We start from the raw sequence: 15176 nt of genomic DNA, 5'->3' as shown, positions 1-15176 counted from the left end.
CATAGCCGTTTTGAAGTCGGCATACTTGGGTCTTAGTGCCCGTGCCAATTGAAAGACTTTGTCATCGTCCGTCAAGGGCTTTCTAATGGCAGCTAGACTGTCACACAGTCCTCTAAATTTGTTCAAGAAGTCATCAAGCTTCAGGGAGCCTTTCTTTAAGGAGAAGAGATTGTCTTTAAGCCAAGACTCTCGCTCCTTGGTGGCTGGAAGCATATTTTCCTCAATGGAGAGCCAAACTTTTTTCACTGTTTGTCCTCCAACTACCAGTGTAAGGACGTCTTCCATCATCATTCCACGTAACCAGGTAAGAAGCAACCCATCATTGTGTGCCCAAACTGAAAAGTCAGGGTTGGCAATAGACTTTCCATTACTGGAAATTGTTTGGGGTGGTGAGTCATCAGAGATGTGATTGTTGAGTCCTAGGTTACTGATCAGGGGAAGGACTTGGGACCTCCATAAGAGATAGTTGTTACTGGAGAGTTTAATAGATATTAGATTGGCACATTGGTGGATAGTTTGCATGGAGAGTTTGGCCTCGGTTTAGATATTGGATGAAGAAGCCATAAGCTCTGATACCATGCTAAAATTCAAGAGTATTGAAAAGGATTAAAAGTTTTTATTGACTTCCCTTCTTAAGGAACAAGATTGGGTATTTATACATGAGTAGAGGAACTATATATGGAAGAAACATTTTACAGAAATTATGGGATTAATTCTAAACTTAGTCGTTGACTAGCCGTTGGCTAAGATATGAAGAGAATATAGACTTGAATAATGGCTGGCCATCTTCCTTTGGTGAGTGTGCATGTCACGGGATTGTGTGAGATGATTGTTGCAAGCCTTTGGCAAGAGCAATACAGATTGCCATATTTGTTTCCAACGGTTTGCAACTTGCCTTGTTAATGTGGGATTGAGTTGGTGTGCTGATTTTTTCCATGTTAGGTGCGTGACTCATGTGGCTGCATGTGGTTCATGTGTTGTGACTGTTCGAATTCCACATTTGGTGGGCAATGTATCTTAACAGAAGAACATACAAAAATTGTTAAAAACATAAAGACCATAGTTAAAAACATTCCATGTTTATTTCTTGCAAATCCGGCATTGCCAAAAATAGTTGAAACTGATGCATCTGACCTAGGTTATGGTGGGATACTAAAGCAAGTTGACAATAATAAAGAACAAATAGTACAATATGTTTCTGCTCATTGGAATGATTGTCAGAAAAACTATTCTACTATAAAAAAAGAGATTCTTTCTATTGTTCTGTGCATTTCGAAATTTCAAAGCGATCTGTTAAATCAAAAATTTTTGCTTAGAATAGATTGCAAGGCTGCAAAACATGTTTTAGAAAAAGATGTTCAAAACATTGCATCGAAACAGATTTTTGCACGATGGCAAGTCATTTTGAGTGTTTTTAATTTTGATATTGAGTTTATTAAAGGAAATACAAATTCTCTCCCTGATTTTCTAACCAGGGAATTCCTTCAAAACATATAAATGCTGCCTAAAAGGAACAACAAAGGGAAAGGGATCCTCAAAGACCCTGTGTCCCAGACACCTTCTAAAGCCTCCCAATCTTCCCCTCCTAAAGAAAAATTACTTTCATCAGCCATGCCAATCAAATCATGGATCGATATGATTGAAGACGAAGAAGCCAAATCTAAAGCCATCGCCTCTCAAGAACAGGTAAATGAATGGATGAAATCCATTTCTAAATCCCCTGAACTTATGCTTGCATTACAAAGCTTTTCTCAAAGTCAGATTTCCCCTAAAGAAGAAAAATCCATTTCTAAAGAAATTTCTAAAGCCTCTTCACAAAATGTTGTTCTTTCTGGAGAAAGTTCATCATATCAGATTGTTCTTTGCCAAACAAAGCTTTCAAAGAAAACTTCGGATTGGTATGATAAAGCCCATTTTCAAAATATTTTATCCATGGAAGATGGTTTTTACCACACTGATCCTTTTCAAGCAATTTCAAATATTTTCCCTAAGGGATGGTTTTTCAAACCTTGGGACTTAACAAAGCCCCAGTGTTATTATCAAAGCATTTTGAAGTCTACTGAGTCTGTAAAATTTAAACATTTCTTCCTTACGGAAGCCCATACAGAACCAACCTACTCCACTGCCACTATCCTAAAGGTTTTGAGCCCAAAACAATAGGGAGACCAACTCCATAAACTAAAACCCTTCCCCTCCAATTTTCAAATGCATTTGCCACACTGCCTGTCCTATTCTTACTGGGACTATCAACAGGCCTGGTTTAACACATTTTTTTTATCCAAAACCCAAAGAAAACCCATTCTTGGTTATTTTTCTTCAACTAAAAAATAACCGTCCAAAGCCTTCCAAACTGGTTCCAGCAGTGGTGGAATTATTTCGGCCCATGCCCTGAAATCCTCAACCCAAATGCCATCCAGTACTTAAATCTTTTTAAAACCCATTATGTACCTACAGAATCTGAGAAACGATTTCCTCATTTTCTCTGATTCTGTACAAATTTCTTTCTTCCCTGGGTATGGATGTGGAACTTCCGATACCATCCACAAGATGCCCAACTAATTTTACAAAGAACCTTTAAAGTCAAATGGTGGTCAAAATTTGATGAACAGTCCAAATTGACTGTTAATATGATTAAAAATTGGCTCTCCTAAAAAAACCTTCTACACCCAACCATCAAAGATATTAAAGCCCAAGGAACCTTCCTTACCCAAAAATCCAAAGCCCAATCTCTATTGGCAAGTGCCAAAACAGAAGAAGAATATTTTAAAGTCATGGAACAGCTGCTTGCATCTAGATCTGAGCCATCTGTTGCCAGCTCATCCGACAACGAAAGTGCAGAGCCCTTTATATCTCTTGGTGACGACAATGAAGACGACTGCTTCGGGATCTTCCCTCCAATAAAGCACTAAAATATTATTTGTAAAATATTTGTACTATTTCTTTCTCGTTGAAAAAAACAAGTAAAAGTAAAATTGTTTGTAATTATTTTGCCGGGTAGTCCTCTGGACACAAGTGAGAGCGCACATGTCTCTTCACCCGAATAATTTTAAAGCTACAGTTTCGCTACAGTAATGAAGCTACAGTTTCGCTACAATGATGAAGCTACAGTTTCGCTACAGTTGTGAAGTTACAGACTCGCTACAGTTAAAGATCCAGTCTTTGTATTTAAATCGGGAGGAAGACTTAGACTCCTCAGATTTTGAATTCTATTTTTTCTTTCTTCATTCTTCTCCTTCTCTCTCTCTCTGGGAATCAGGAATCGGAAGACGACTTCAGATTAGTTTCCCATTTCTTTTGTAATACTTTCCTTTAAAGAAAAACAAAGCAAGGAAAATCAAATGTAAGATTTGTAATTTCTTTTAAAGTTTGTAATAAATTTAAAGTTCTGTATGTTTAAATTTCTGCAATTTAATTTTCGTAATTTATTTTAAAGCATTTAAATTTTAGTAATTTAAATTTTTATGCATACTTTGCAGACTGATTTGTATCAGATCTGCCGTATAAATTGTTACGTTCCTCAGAAGCAAAGAGACCGGATCTCTGTCTTCTGTTGTATCTTCTCTTCTCCCTCCAACCATTCAGAGTATTATTTCTGGGATCCAGATCTAATACTATCTATGAGCCTTTAGATCTGTTGCTAGGCTTGCTAAAAAAAACATTTTCTGCTTAAAGATTGTAAAGAAATTTAAAAAGGGTATATCGGCTGGAAAACAGAACGTGCGTGATATTGATCTGTTCTAAGTCAGATCTGGTCACAAAGGCAGATTAAGTTCTACATCGATCTGGTAACAACGCCACGTACTGAATTAATTAAAATAAATTTTAAAATTGGTTATTTATTGCAATATTAAAGTTTAAATTTTAAATTCTGCATAACAACCCCTTTTACTATTACCTTTGTCTTTTTCCTGAATTCATACACTTTCCACGTGTAATATATATATATATATATATATATATATATATAGAGAGAGAGAGAGAGAGAGAGAGAGAGAGAGAGAGAGGTTTGTAGTATTTGGCACTTGATCCAAAATACTCAATAATATTAATTTGTAACGCATTTATATAGGATATGTATTCTATTTTTATGTAATGCATCTACAAGTCTACTATATGTATATCATATATGGAATTATAGGTAAAATTATATTATATATATGTACCATAAAGGAGAAGATTGTTTTCCTCAATTATTTACATAATATGTGTTATGTATATCATAAAAGAGAAGACCGCCTTCTTCAATTATAAATAATTGAGGATGAAAATGAAATTCTTATAATATTTTTATTGAGTTCAAATACTTATTCGTTATTTTACTCGACCAAACATTGATTTGTCTATTTTTCATTAATTTCCATTTAAAATACATATAAAGAGCATTTGTCTCACTTTGTTTGTTTTAACACTAATGTCTTGATTTGTGAGAGTCATGTTTTTTTTCCCCTCCTATACGTATTAGGTTTGAGTTTAAATGAATTTTATGGGTTAAAAAATAACTCAATTAAAATTTCTCTTCTTTTTTAATTGGATTGAGCTTAATTATAAATTCTTTGACAACCATTATGTACTTAACACGTCGTGCAACAAATAAATATGCATCTCTCACCATTTTCATCATGGATACGATAATAGTACACATATCAATTAATTTACCAAAAAATTTTATTTAATAAATAACTCATAAGTATGAACGACAATGGATCAGATCTGACCCAAGATCCATACGATTCAAATCCAATCATTTGAATTTGGGCTGGACTAAAATAGATTTGAATTGAATTTGGATATCGATACGTGGATCTAAGGTAGATCTGGACTAAGTCTGGATTTATCTTAAAATCTAAATCTAGATCCATATCACTCACCATCTAATTTAATTTTATTTTAAAAATTTCTGAACAATTATGTAATTATAAATGAAAATAAAATTTATTCATAGTATAGTAGGGCATGACATGTATTTAAGAATTTTAAAATTTAAAGGTATTTAAATGATAATAAGACAAAAATTTATTAAGTGTAAAATAAAATTAGAACAGCCGGCTCAATTTTTTTAAGTTTTTCACTCTTAAATTTAGTCTCTTTCTTTCTCTTTAGCCTACTCTCGCTCCTCCACTTCATTTGAATGCTTGGATTAGTCCTTTAATTGATAGGAAAATCTCTAGACTTGAGTTTTTTTTTCCTATCATTTTCTCATAATCTTATTTATATTGTATAATCATTAATCAGTGGTGGCTATCAACTATAAAATAATTATGTTAGTAATATATTTAGTTAAATATAGTCTTAATAAAAATAATAAATCATATTTAACTTATATGTTATTATTTAATGATATATTGATGATGATGATGATGTGCCGTGGATATTCAGGATGGTAAATGAGACATTAAAATATTACAATGATCATATTCGTGTAATTACTTTTTATAAATATTTTATTATCTTTCTTATTTGTTTGTTTTGGTGTAAAAGTGGAAGCTACAATACTTATTATATTTTTTATACAAATTATATAATTTAATTGTTACCAATGCGTTTTAGTCTTTAATTTTCTTTTTAAAAAATTATTGCTATCTTATTATTGAGATTTAGAATTCATGACAGATTTAAAGTAGATTTGGATTTTAATTTTTCTTTTTAAATTTGGAGCAGATAAAGATCTTTATCTTTTATTTCAAATCTAGTTATATAGCGAAAAATATGAATCCATAACGAATCTGAAATAATTACAAATCTAAATTTTTATTATAGATCTAAATATAGTTTAGAATAAATTCAATCTATATTTAGATCTATAACAAAACCGATCCGAGTTAAAAAAAATTAAAAATAAAAACCTAGTCGGTTCTTAAACTATTGAACCAAATCAAGCCGGATCAAACATTAATAAAGGGATGAATTTATTTACCCCAAAAGACGAACTGACAAGAAGAAGAAACTACGAAAGTGGAACGAAAAGGAGAGTAAAAGAAAAAAAGTGAAAAAGTTGGCCCTTTCCACAACCCCAGGCAACTCTATTATTTCCCTTTGTTCTGTCTTTAAGTTCTGTCCTTGGATCTGAGATACGGATCCCTTCCGATTTTTTTTCTTTTAATTTTTGGGTCGAGCCCATGTTTTCATACATTCTTGCTTTCAGAAATGGAAATGGTCTATCAATATCTGCCAATATCCTGCCAAACATACCCTTTAAAAAAAGCTATAATTTTGATGCTAATTTTGTTTTTTTTTGTATTATCTGATTTCAGTAAAACTTATCGCTACTTCGATCTGCCATTCTGTTCCCCAGGTTCTTTCTCTTAATCTTTTGCTCTAATTGTTGCTAAAAGAATTGAATTTTATTTTTCATTTCAATTAGTGTTAGAGGCTTAAGAGTAAAACAACATTAGGTACATTTGATTGACCAATAATGTTTGACTAAAATGTAGATACCTCTCACTTCTTCAGGTTTAATTAAAATTGCTCAGAAACATCCTCTGTAGCATGTAGGGAGGTCATTGCAATTATTACTATATATTTAATTTAGCTCAAAGATCTTTCTTTTTCCTATCTTGGTTTATTATATTGATGATTTTGAATTGTATTGTATTGCAGATTCCATAATTAAAGAGAAAAATGAAGCACTTGGTGAGGTGCTGAATGGGGATCGTCTCGTGAGTGCTCCATATAAGCTCAACTTCAGAGATGACAAGGAGTCTGCTGTTGTTTGCAGAAAGAAGCTGAGCAAGGAAGAAGTTGTTCAGTTCCGAAATGCAGTAGAAAAGGACTATTATTTCCAAATGTACTATGATGACTTACCTATCTGAGGTTTCATTGGTAAAGTTGACAAGGAAAGGAAGACTCACTCGAGTGAGTACAAATACTTTATTTACAAGCATATCCAATTTGATATTCTTTACAATAAGGACCGTGTGATTGAGATTAGCACACGAATGGATCCTCATTTTTTGGTGGACTTGACTGAGGACAAGGAGATAGATGTGGATTTCATGTACAACGTGAAATGGAAAGAAACTGACACCCTTTTTTAGAAGAGGATGGATAAATACTCAATGTCTTCTTCATTGCCACATCATTTGGAAATTCATTGGTTTTCTATTATAAATTCGTGTGTGACGGTTCTTCTTTTGACTGGTTTTCTTGCAACGATTCTCATGCGGGTTCTGAAGAATGATTTCATGAAGTGAGATTTATTTTTCAAAGTCAAGTCTATACACGTTCATTCTTGGGATTTATTCTTGTATTTGCTGATATTCATTTTCCTTTATTAAGTATTTTATATTTCATTTGTTGAGAGGTATGCCCAAGATGAGGAAGCTGCTGATGACCAAAAAGTGACTGGATGGAAGTACATCCATGGTGATGTGTTTCGGTTCCCTAAATATAAATCGTTGTTTGCTGCAGCCCTTGGTTATGGCACACAATTGTTTACTCTGTAAGAATCTTTTAGACTGTGATCTATGTAGTTTCATTCAGTTTGTTATAATGCCTTTTCTGTTCCAACCATTAGCCCCCACTTTCTAATTAGATTGCATTTGATTCCAGCACCGTATTTATTTTTATGCTTGCACTTGTGGGTGTATTTTATCCATACAACCGATGAGCTCTATTTACAACACTGGTGGTCATATATGCTCTCACTTCTGGGATTGTAGGATATACAACAGCCTCTTTCTATTGTCAGCTTGAATGAATAAATTGGGTACACATGGATGAACTTTGTTTGCAACTGCTAGCTTGAGGCTTCTAAAGTTGATTGTTGGGAACTAATGTATTCTTAAATGTTGGTTTGACAAGTGAGGAATCTGTTGCTGACCAAATACCTTTTCTGTGGTCCTTTATTCTTGACATTCTGCTTCCTTAACACTATTACAATTGCTTACAGTGCGACTGCAGCATTGCCATTTGGCACAATTGTAGTGATAGTTCTTATATGGACACTAGTCACATCACCATTACTTGTGTTGGGTGGTATTGCTGGAAAAAAACAGTAAGGCATAGTTCCAGACTCCTTGCCGTACAACCAAGTACCCTCAAGAGATCCTTTCGCTGCCTTGGTATAAGAGTGCCATTCCTCAGATGGCAATGGCAGGTTTCCTTCCATTTAGTGCCATCTACATTGAGCTTTACTATATATTTGCTAGTGTTTGGGGCCACATGATGTACACAATATACAACATCCTCTTTATTGTCTTCATCATTCTTCTAATTGTCACGACTTTCATAACTGTGGCTTTGACCTACTTCCAATTTGCAGCTGAAGATCATGAATGGTGGTGGAGGTACATAAGCTCTCTTGATCTCCCCCCTCTCTGGTTAATGATCAGAATATGAAATTATGAATTTTTCTTACAGTTTTGTAACTTTGTTTCCCATGTTTAACTACTTATTTCCCATTTATGCTTTATAACTGAAGGCTTTCAATTGTCATAGTTGATAACTAGTGACTTAATTTTTTTTTTCTCTATGAAAGTTGTTTTGTTGTTACAACCAGTAATCTCTCTCGTTCATAGGTCTTGAAAGCATATCAATATCTATTTCTCAATATATCTATTTATCTATCGTTTTCTTTTGACTCAACAAATGCTAGGTTATGTTATAAAGTACAATCTCAATACATTGTGTTCATCACCTCTATATTCTGTTGTGAAGTGAGTTTGGTAGTCTGCACCTTGGGACGTATTGACTTTCTGTAGGGATTAACTTATTGGACTAAAAGATTACCCATATAATTCTGAGGTTAAATTATTTATTCATATTTGTAGACCAACTACCTCTTGGAGGTGCTTCCTAGTTGTTGAAGGTTCATGGAAATTTAGATCTTAACTACAACAGTTGTAGGATAGCTTTTTTTTTTTTCAAGTATACTTTTCAGTTATTAGATGCTTTTACTACACTTCAGCTCCCTGGTTTGGTTAGTTTAACCTTAGTAGTTTACCTTTGGTTTGTTTTCCTTTGTCCACTTTCTTCCTGATCTTGTTTGAGTAATACATTTGGAGGAACAAACATTTTATCAGATTATTAGGATTTCATGAGATATGATTGATGTTGAATATTTCAGGTAAACTTCCACTACGACATAAATTGTGTGCATCACTGTCTTAAAAATATATTATCAGTAGAAAGGTTGAGAACTTAGTTATTCAATGTTCTACAATATCTTTATCAATTATTATTTCACTCTTACGCCCCTCCCTGGAAGGTAATCGAATGGTTCCCAAACCCTGATGTGGTGGCACAGGATCCGAAGAGCTCCTGTAACACCCTAAGAGACTTAACTCATTTAACCAACTAACTTGTGCACTATTTAGGTTATCTTAGAAAGCACTAGTGTGTATTAATATATATCACTGGGTTGTCCTTGATAGTGAATATTTGGGAAACACTTTAGGGTTGTTTGTCAAAATTAGGCTAGAGTAGAATGACCTTCTGGATTATCGTACTTGATAACATGTGGAATAAGAAAAGTAGGCATGTCTTACATAATGAGCACAACACTTGAGTTTCATCATGTTTAAATTGATGCCAATAGTAGAATAAGAGCGGTATCTCCAGCTGTCTTTATATTAGCTATAGAGTGAATCTAGCTTGGGGATTAGAATTGCTACATCAGATTTTTATTACGCCTCTACCACTTTGGAGAGGGGATTTACAGTTAGTCTTCATATTTTATCTACTTAGCAAACTTATTATGTATTTTGTTTTTTTCTCCAAACTAATCAAACTTGGAATAAACTTTAATGTCCTTTAAACTGATCTGTAATCTTAATATTGACACAGATCTTTCCTTTGTAGTGGATCTACTGGCGTTTTCATCTATGCATACTGCTTGTACTATTATTATGCATGTTTAGATATGTCTGGGTTTATGCAGACCTCATTCTTCTTTGGGTACATGGCTTGTATTTGCTATGGCTTCTTTCTTATGCTTGGGACGATTGGTTTCTGAGCCTCTCTGCTATTTGTCCGACATATATACAGATCGATCAAGTGTGAGTAGTGGCTTGGTTCTTTTTGGCCTCTTGACTTTATCATGGAGAAAGATGATAGAGATCCTCACAAAGACTTACACACACATGTTAGGCGTTAAGTGTAGGGTTTTAAGAGTTAATCATGTTGCTATTTTATTTTAGTATTTTTGTTCATGTATTGTTTAAGAGACCTTGTGCTTTCTTCTTATTACTTGTAACTTGCCCATTGTATTTTTGTTTAAATACTTTCATATTTGTGATGGAATATATTACTCGCTTCCGTCGTACTTTGATAAAAGGTCTATGATTTTTGCTAGAAGTTTTCATTCGCCCGCTTCTGTTTTGGATGTTTCTTGTGCTTGGGCTTTTGCTGGTCTGGTATAATTAGGTCAATTGTCCAACTTTGTACCACATTTATTAGCTGAGACCAAATTGAATTAAATTTTGAGTAATCTTTTTCACACCCTTTTGATATTCGTATAAGATTTTATTTTTATAATCGTAGTCCTGGTGCTATAAGAAATAATATGAAAGGATAAAATGCCTTTACAAATCATCAATTCTATCTTTATATTTTAATATATGATATAATTATTTTTTTATTAGATCAAAATAATTTTTAAACAATAAAAAATAAATTCCCTAATAATATGAATTTTATTATGAAAAATATATTCACAATTTAATTAATTTATTTTAAGCGAGTAATTTTAATTAAATTATTTATATTTGTTTTGTTCTTTTTCAATTTTATGAAAGAAAGAGCTATAAAAACTAAAAAGTGGGCTTCATAAGGTATTTATAGAGGCGTTAGAAGCTCCACTCCTAAATTTTTAGAAACGAAGACTGAGTAGTGACTTAAATACTTTAGATGAAATGCAGAATCTGAAGAATCATAATATTTATTGGAGAAGTAAAGTGGGATGGGTCGTTGAACATGTTAGAGCCTAGATGTCCATTAATCATACTAGTATCGAGGTTAGCTGTGCGCCAAGGTCTTAGAATGAAGCGGCACATCATATAGCTAAGCGTGCTCTCAAATCCATTCAAGACCAAATTTGGATGGAAGCAGGAAGACGTAGACTTTGTGGTGGCCTTGGTGAGTCAGTCTTGCATGCCTTATTTGTTTATAAGCATGCTTCTGATGTGTGGGATTTATCCCTTTTTTCTGGATATTTTTTGCTTTCTTCAGGGATATGTGGGATAATATATGTTCAGTCTTTTCTTCAGATGAATTTTAATTCTTTGTTTTGCTCACGTGGGAGATTTGGGGGCAGAGGAACAAAATTTTGTAGGACGAGGCTGCTGCTAATTTTTTCTTAGTTATATCTTGTGCCCAAGAGCTAGTTGATGCTCTTCTACGAAGGTCTTCCATGAGTGCTGATGTTTCTTTCTCCTATTGTTTCTCCCTATTGCGCTCAACGGCAGTTTGATGCTCTTTTACGACGGTCTTTCTTGTGTGCTGATGTTTCTTTCCCTATTGGTCCTTGATTTGGTTAGTTTAAGCTTAATTGCGATGCAACTGTTAATGTTCAGTACGGTATGGTTAGTTATGGGACAGTGATCTGCAATCGTGAAAGTTTACTCATGTTAGCAGGGATTGACATTCGTGTTTATTCTAATGACGTTAATGTGGCTGAGGCGGAAGCTTTACATTTTGGTTTACAACTCGCAAGAGAAGCTGGTTTTTCTCCATTGATGTTTGTTGATGCGAGATTCTGGTTTTTTGCTCGTCCAAGACCAGGATCTCTCCTCAACTAGTTCTACCATGACCAGGATCCCTCCTTGCAAGACCTCTTCTCCACAGATTCTTGCGTACACAGAAACAAGTCAGAGCACGCCGGTTGTTTTTCCGGCGTAAACCCTCCGACGCTCAAGTCAGAAATGTAGGTTTCACTTTCCTGGGAAAATCGGCCACTAATCTTATGGCTCGTTTTCAATCTCTCAATCAAGAGCTTTTTTTTTGTCTTAGTTTTAATATCAAAAGTCTAACCTTTTTACCTTCGTTGGTTACCCTTTTATAGGCTTCCCTTGAATCTGGGCCTTCCCACAATCCATGTCCATCACCTCCCCAACTCTCGGAAGTGGATGCTTCATTATCGTAGTCGTGGCTGGATGGGCTTCGTGCCTTGATTCTCGGGCAGGAGTGCACGTCTCGCCAACTGTCATTCACCGGATCTCCCCACCTCAACCTCTAGCAGGAATGGCTTTATCCTCCTATTATGAGGCCGGCTCCCACTGTGGCTCCGTGGAGGGTACATTCGTGAACGAGCAGAATATTCCTGCTCGTGTTCACCTGCTACCTGTCTTCTGCAGAATATACATGTTCGCGGAATGTTGTTGCCGGATACTTGCTCATCATGGCTGGTCTTGTCAAAATATATTCCTCAAACATTGGTCCCCCAGTTTCTGGTGTTGGGTAACGTAGTGAACAAACAATAGAAATTCAACAGTTCTAGCATGCGCACGACGGGAAAAGGCTTTGAGGAGTCGTGTCGCATTTAATTGCGAAGGAGGTGAGGTGGCAGAAATCTATCCCTCCATTTGAATTTCAAACCGATGGTTACGAAACCCTTGGAATTTGTGCCGTTAAATGTTGGCAACCCAAGAGTTTGTTCCTCATTAGGGAACCCAAAACCCCAAAAAGAGAAACTCGTCTTTTGTCCCATTTCTATCTCTCTGGCGACTGAGTCATTCTTCTCCCTCGGCGTAAAAGCTTCCATCATTGTCTCTATCCAGCTAGGCCACAACTTCAAGTATTATTCCTATTTCCTCGGTTTTGGATAGTTGTAGAAAATTTCTTCTCTCTGTTTTGCTTGGGTAGTGTTTGGTGATACTGCCCTGGTTATAGTTTAGGAAATGTCCAAAGGCAAAGAGAATGTCATTGAGATTGATGACGACGAGTTAGATTTCTTGCCTAGTCTGCTCGCCGATCCTGCCTTTGACCTCGGGATCCCCTTAGAACCCATTAGATCTAGTATTGGGACTAGTGTTAGGAGGATGTTGTTGAGTGTTAGAAAATGCATATTTATAAAGGAGAAAACCATCATTTTACATTTTAAGTCTTACTAACAACCCTTACTTTTATGTATTTAACCTTCTTGTGATTTAATTACATGTGTTTTATTTTAATTAAGTATTTTATGTATTTTAGGAGCATCATAGTCATTTCACAATAAACGAGAAATCAGATGGCAAAACGGACATCACTTTTGAACTCAGGACGGTCGAAAACCTTAGGAGGAGCATAAAAGAAAAAATGACACTGTTCACTTGTACGGTACTATTCACGTATACGGTACTGTATACGTTACTGTTCACGACACTGTTCACATAGACGGACCGATGACGTGGCATTGACTGATGAGGTGTCACGATCCTGTTGGACTAAAATTCTTTTATACTATTGATGGTGACGTGGCAGCATATCAGTGGACGAAAAATCTCGCATACGGTGCATGCATCACACAGGATTATTTTCAACCAAACCGCGTTACTGTTCATCCGGGTCAAACCGCGTTACTGTTCAAAGTCGGGTCAAACCGTGTTACTGTTCATCCGCGTGGTCAAACCGTGGACTGTTGACTGATGACGTGGCGCAATCCTGAGCGTCCAAACTGTTTTTAATCCGATGGCCATGATTTACTCCATGTATCTATAAAAAGGGGGCCTCTCCCCCCTAATTTGATATCTCTGAATCCATTTTTAGGATTCATTTTCTGTAATTCCTTCTCCATCTTGTATTTTCTTTGTATTTTAATAAATTTTCTTTTTGCCTCTAGTTCAATTATGAGTGGCTAATTTTCTTTCAAGTTTGGGTTGAAGGTGAAGTCTCAACATGTGTCATGGGCTTGATTTGGTAAATTTACTTTCTCTTCCCCTCTAATGTTTGTGGATGTTTTGACTTCTCGTCGACAAATAATACTAATCTTGTCTAGTATCGCCTTGGTTTTATCGGCCCTCTAGTACAAGGTTATTATTATTTGGCACGATAAGCCCTTAGCACCATATTGATTAGAGCGTGGTTCACTGGATTCCCCCCTCATGATTTAATTGGCATTAATACGGATTATTTAGTCCATGATGCATGTTGATACGGATCCAGATACCTAAGTACGTCATTTCAATAGATTTCGCTTCAACTTATTCTCGTCATTGCAATTCCAATTTTAGAATTTATTATCGCAATTTCAATTCCAATTTTAGGATAATTTAAATCACTTCTACCACAATTCCAACCACTCATTTTGTAAAATTAATTCTATACACAATTAAAATCCTCATCTTCGTGGGATCGACACTCGTCACTATTGATCTACACTACAATAGATTCGTACGCTTGCGAGTACATTAAAATTTGCACAACAAGTTTTTGGCGCTGTTGCCGGGGAGGTAAGTAATTTTAATTCATAAAATTAATTTTTTTGAATAATTTCTTTTATTTGTTTTCTTGTATTTTTTTAATTAAAAAAAAAGAAAAAAAAGTGAATCTACATATAAAGGTTAGTATTTCTTTTCTTTTTCTCTTCTTTAACATTTTGTAATTTAATTTTCAATTTATTTTTCTTTGTAATTTTTATTTTATTTTATTAATTTAATTTTTAGTTAATTTATTTCACGTATTTATTTTTGTGTATATTTATAGAAAGGTTGTAATAGCGCAATAAGGTTACTATCGTAATTTCTCCCTCTTCTTTATTTTTATTTTATTTGTCTTGCATGCATGGTCGTAGGTCATTATTACTTAATCTTGAACCTATAGACCTTGAACTTGAGAAAACACTTCGCACACAAAAGCACATTAAAAATAAATTTGAAATAGATTTACAAGCACCACAAGAGAGGCCATTTAAGGACTATTTTAGTCCCTTAGCTAATTTGAGCACATCATGCATAAGATACCCAAATGTAGCTGCTAGAAGTTTTGAACTAAAACCTAGTGTGCTAAATTGTCTCCCCACATTCTATGGCTTAGAAAATGAGGACCCATATAATCATCTGAATGATTTTCATGCCATTTGTCAAACTTTTAAATATGAAAATTTTTCAGACGATGATGTTAAACTCAGATTATTCCCATTTTCTTTAAAAGATAGAGCTCGTTCATGGCTTAATACATTGTCTGCCAATAGCATTTCATCATGGGAACAAATGGTAACTAAATTTTTGAATAAATATTTCCCAGTGCATAAAACCAATGCT

At 34.7% G+C, this 15176-nt stretch overlaps 1 pseudogene; it reads left to right on the top strand.

The window, feature by feature from the left end:
• Positions 1–1497: 1497 nt before the first annotated feature.
• Positions 1498–10336, top strand: LOC18052548 (annotated as a pseudogene).
• Positions 10337–15176: the final 4840 nt, after the last annotated feature.

This window comes from Citrus clementina, unplaced genomic scaffold (genome assembly GCF_000493195.1).
Source record: "Citrus clementina cultivar Clemenules unplaced genomic scaffold, Citrus_clementina_v1.0 scaffold_2, whole genome shotgun sequence".
In the NCBI taxonomy this organism is placed as follows: Eukaryota; Viridiplantae; Streptophyta; class Magnoliopsida; order Sapindales; family Rutaceae; genus Citrus; species Citrus x clementina.
Note: the sequence above shows the minus strand (reverse complement) of the source record. Positions and strands in the feature narration are given on the sequence as shown.